The sequence below is a fragment of the Centrocercus urophasianus genome, unplaced genomic scaffold (assembly GCF_019232065.1).
Source record: "Centrocercus urophasianus isolate 14NV4802_14NV808 unplaced genomic scaffold, USGS_Curo_1.0 seq_19, whole genome shotgun sequence".
Classification (NCBI taxonomy): Eukaryota; Metazoa; Chordata; class Aves; order Galliformes; family Phasianidae; genus Centrocercus; species Centrocercus urophasianus.
In genome coordinates this window covers 2446037-2451573 of record NW_024884744.1, presented here as the reverse complement: position 1 = coordinate 2451573, position 5537 = coordinate 2446037, and the positions used below count along the sequence as shown (strand labels likewise).

Here is a 5537-nt window from a genome sequence, read left to right as displayed (position 1 = left end):
TACATATTCCCACCTCCCCCAACCTCCTATTCATCTAAAAACATTTATATAATAGAATGAGGAAATAGAACTGAGGGAACAAATTACCCCCCTGGAGCTGAAGATGTGGGCCACACCTTACACAGAATAAAGGAATATCTTAAAATGCATACAGACCCATCTTTTTAATGACAGATTTAGTGCCATAGCATTAATAAAGGTGAAAGTTTAAGAAGTGCAGAGCATGATGAGATACACCAGGAATGAGAAATCTTGCCCATACTTGAACGTTCCATTAACTGCTTTACAAGCAACCTTGTGGGTCAATTCACAGAGATGTGCCAACGTTGCCTCTTCTATTTCTTTGGTTTGTTCAAAGAGCAGCTACAGAACAGAGCTTGACGAACAAAGAAGTTTTGCTTCCAGGAAACCCTAGAATAATGTTCCTTTCCTTGGTCAGCTTTAATTAAAATTTTCTCCAGACACAAAAGAGAGGCTGGGATTTACTTAACAAAGCAGTAACGTTCATCTGAAAGGGACCGAGACTGAAAAATGTATTAAAAAGTTTGACTCAGTTCATGAAATAGACTTCTTCACTCCTTACGTTGCCCCTCGTTCACCTTGAAGTAGATTAGAGAAGTTTGATCCATGTAGTTTTTCACAGCTTTCCTTAGATGACCATTTCACTGATACGTCTGACCAGGTAGATTTTTCTCCTAATATCTGGCTAAGATATTTAATTAAGTTTTCAACAATTACAGCATCGCTTCCTGATGGGCAGGGAGAGCTCCTGGGCTCCAGGGACTGATGCTGATCAGTCCCCTCCCTGAGCCTCCTCAGGTTGAGCAGTCCCAAGGTCTTGTGCTCTCTTCAGAGCAGCGATGCTCCAGACACCCCTGACATCATCTCTAGGTGGGCTGCATCTCTGGATTCTCTCCAGCAGCTGCAAGACTCCCTTAAAAGATCAAGAGATGACAACCACCGTCCCTGGGTGGGCTCGAACCACCAGCCTTTCAGTTAACAGCCGAACGCGCTAACCGATTGCGCCACAGAGACGGATGCTTTTGTTAATCAACTCAAATGCTGAACTGGATATTTTATTCATATGACATATTCTGGGCTCTTTGAACTGGTTGCTCAGTTTGGAAGGCAGGACGAGGTCAGGTTTTGCCTTGCGTTTACTGATCAAAGGCTTTCTGCCCAAAGCTTTCATCTCTCTGTTATCCCAGCTCCCTTCTGACACCTCAGTGCAGTGACTCTGCAGTACCACACCATTCATGTGATGAATGCAGGGCATCAAAGAAACCAAAAATTCACATATATGTGCTTTTTATTTCTTAAGCCCAAATTAACTTGTTTTTCCTTTCTTGATTTGAAGGAATTGCAATCTGCTACTAGCTTGCCACAACTAGTAAAGAAAACATCAGGATCAAGTTTGGCTAGCTGTTATATTTTGTATTAGACAGCATGAGCATCACACGTATGTATATACATACATACATACACAGACATATATACATATAAACAGTTAAAAGTAAGAAACTCAAAAACATAACTCAAAACCAACTTCTCTTCCACCCCTGTTTCGATGCTTACTCTGCAATGCAGACAGAAATCTCTCAGATATTAGCTTTTATTCACAGGAATATCATTAAAGAACCTTTGTGGAGAGTAAAGATGTAGATCAATGAAAGCATGGATGGAGAAAAGAAAATTAAACAGTTTGAGAAGGATTACCACAATGGACCAGCTAATGGAGGCCTAACACTGCTCTGAAAACTAAAAATGTGGCTGATTTACATTTATATTGTTGTGCTTTTTTTGCAATTGCTTTTGTATTCGTCCTCAATTACTCCTAAAGGCTTTGTTTTATTACTCTAAATAAATAATAAAACATGGCTACCATCCTATACTTAAAAGAAATACAAAGAAAGATGCCATATCCAACAACAATATTGGTTTGCTTAGGGATTTGAGGAAACAAATAAAATTTTGAAACTTAAGATGATCTCTGAAAGTTTCAGTGTGTCTTTGAATAAGGTTCAGACCAGGATGTAGGCAAAATAGAGCCAAATTGAAACAGCAGGAAAACAATGTGTGTTTTATCCTGAGCAAAAGAACTCCTGTACAAGAACATGGGTTTTAGAAGAACACCCATGTCTTTGGTCTAGGCACAGAAGGCACAGTGATACCTTGTGGTATTATGAATCATAGAATCATAGAATCATATGAGGAACATAAGAGTTTATGCCTTGAAAACAAGCCATGAAATCTTAAATTCAATGAATAAAGTATTTTCCTACAAGATGGAAAAAGAAGTTTTTCAACCTTGTTTTCTCCAGTTATACACAAGGTCTTTGCTCATGTTAACCACAAACTGTCATTGAAATCCCCTTGTTTCCAACAGCACATTAAGTACTATAAGTTGGAATTTATTATACTATTTCAATATACATACACACGTATATATAAATATATATACATACAAAATACGTTGGTAAAAGGTGATCCCAGTATTTAGCACCACAAAAAAAAAAAAAAAAAAAAAAAAAAAAAAAAAAATGTATATATATGTGGCTAAATCCTTTAAGAAAATATAGGTATCTATCTATGGGGCACCTCTGAGACCTACCTCTTTACTTCCCTAAGACATTTTAATTAAAAAAAAAAACAAAGAAACAAAAACAAAGCAAGCAAACAAAATAAAAGAACACAAAACATAATATCTTAATGTAAGGCAATAGCTCCATGCTGAAGATGAAATTTTTCTTTTTTTTTCCCCCCACAAAAAATATTGGAAAACATTATACAAAGAGGGAGGTATCAACAGAGCACATCACCTCCTGTATCATCAGGACGCATATACATCACTTGTACACAGACAGGCTTACAAATAAATTAAAACCAGGACATTTTAGCTAATCTAACAAGCATCACCCTTAGCCACACACTTTTGTGGAAAAAATTAAGCTCTCAAATGTGGTTCAGTACTTCAGTGACTTTCGCTATCATACATTTCCAAGCCTTTCGCTGCACTCTGTTCCTTTCATGTCAAAATATGTCACCTTCAAACCCCATCTCTGGTTCCTACAAGTGCTGCTCACACAGGTACAGAGTCACAGCTCGTGCTGTAATGAGCAGAAGCTGCAGCCAGCTACAGCACTATCAGCTCTCACACTTAGTTTACAAGCTGCTGCGTGAGCGATAACATTGAACTCTGCATGAAATGAGATAAACTTACAAACCTGTACATGCTGAAAGAAAGATGAAAGCCTGCCTACAAACCAACCCGAATTTCAAGCAGCAATATGAAGGAGCATGGAGAGCTTCCTCGTTCCCCTTTCTTGCTCTGGGATGGGGCAAGGTGCCCAAGAAGATGAAACCCAGCTCTGGAAAATACAGTTGGTTTCTACTAATTCTATTTCATTATATTTTAAAATTATCATCACTATCCAATAACTAGAATATTATTTTCTAAATTATCAAGAAGTTCTACTATTAGTTTCCATGGATATTGATAGAATCTAGACAAAGTTTCCTGTTTTTACTATTTATTTACTTTTAAAGTAAGCACTCACATTGCTTGAAATCTTTGGATGCTGTTTCACAAAAGTTTATTCACGAAAATGTCTCACTGCATTGCAGCTGCAATACTTCTCATTCACTTTGAGTTGGATATTTGGAAAAACTTCTGTGTTAAGCAGTGGGATGGGCTCCCCAGGCTGGTGGTGGAGACACTGTCCCTGTTTAGCTGTCCTAACCTGAAAATACATTTATTCACATCAGTGAGTGCGTGATCTGTTTTCATGTCCCTGTATGGATTTCTTTCCTTAATACAGTAAAGACTGCACACTTTTTCAACATTGAACAGAGTCCTGTTTAGAAAACAATGCTTCCATCACATCTTTCTGCTCAGAAGCAAATCAGTGTTAATTTGCAGCCATTTACAGCTCAATCAAGATTTAAGACAAGTCCAATAGGAATCTGATCTGCCATATCTAGCTGTGTTTTTATTACAGAGCCACACATCTGTGGGTTTTATGGCAGGCTTGTAGTTAATAAACTTCAGCAATGACCACTTGTTACTCATATTGCAGAAGAGTTTGAAGTGCTCTGCCAGGAGCTGGACCAAAGGGTAAGAAAGCATTGCAGCAACAAGGAGATCTTGCACTGTAATTACCACTCTTAGAGCACCTCATGCACAGCCTTGTTCACAAATTAGCTTGATAGTCCAAACTTTTAATGACCTTTTACTTTGCATGGGAATAATTTCTGAAGCAGTCCTTCTTAGTTTCCATAATTAAAGTCACTTAAAAGTTTTAACTAGGAAGCATACTCACAGCACACAAGCTGATAAAGGGAAATGTAGCTTCAAGAGCTATTTTTCCCACTATGCAGAGCTCCCACTGTGTCAGAAAATTACAGAATGCCCATCTTTCAACTTGGCTCAGCAACAAAGGACTTCCACCTACTCACTCCGTGCTTTTTTATTTTTATTTTCAAGTCTGAATGCTTTAATGGGGAAAAATTGAAATATGCCCCTATGAATATGTGCCAGTATTCAATAGTGAAGAAGAACTAGAAGAAAGTTTGGAATACAAGGGAGTCAAGAAACCACACAGCACTATTTGCTCTGCTCAAGAACTGAAATATTCGTGAGGTCCAGCATCCCACCCTTATCCACCTCAAGTCTTACATTTCATCATTTGTTTTTAAGGATTTTACATTTGCTATGCTTGCTCCATACATAATTTTAACTGCAAAACTTTATTTGGCATGCACCAGTGAAAGCGTGCAACAAAATATAAAGTCAAAGAAGCCACACAGCCTAACTGCTTTCTCAGAAGTGCCCCAAAGAAGTAAGCTTTGGTTTCCATGATGCTTACACTGTAGATACTCAATGACTTAACAAAATCATTCCACCAAACATTCCACATTATAAAGGTATCAGTCTGTGGCATTCTACTTTAATCTACCTAAAACATATGGAGAGTTACAGTTCCAAAGGATGGCAAGAGTTGAACTTGAGCTTAGCTTCTGGTTTTTAAACGTGCCTATGAATATTCCTTCCAGTTTCAGTATTATAGAAAAGAAATGCTACCAGAATTTTCAATCCAAAGATTGTACTGTCAATCAAATTATTTTCACATATACAGTACAAGGAGAAAAAAGAAAAATCAAGTGTTGCCAAAAAGGCCATTAAAACTGTTCTTTACAGCATGTGTTGCACACATGACTCACCAAAACCAAGTTTAATAAGCTACAGAAAATCATGCTGTCAGGAAGCTGCATGAGAGAAAACAGCTGAAATACACTTGCCTTGTTTTCAGAGTGGTTTTCCAACTTCTGAAATTACTCTGCATTTTAAATAACAATAACATAACCTCACAGTATATAGAATTAAACTACATTCCTTACAATATTATTAGCCTATTATAGTCATCAATCTGTCACTGATAAATGATCAACATAACCATGTGCACTTGCCTCTTGGTTATCATTAGTAATACATTGTTTTCTACCGTGAATACCACATTTTTCCAGTTGGAAGCCATCAA

At 37.5% G+C, this 5537-nt stretch overlaps 1 non-coding gene across 1 annotated transcript; it reads right to left on the bottom strand.

The window, feature by feature from the left end:
• Positions 1 to 961: 961 nt before the first annotated feature.
• Positions 962 to 1035, bottom strand: TRNAN-GUU. The gene has a single exon. It is a non-coding gene; the product is annotated as a tRNA-Asn (tRNA).
• Between the last annotated feature and the right edge of the window lie 4502 nt (positions 1036 to 5537).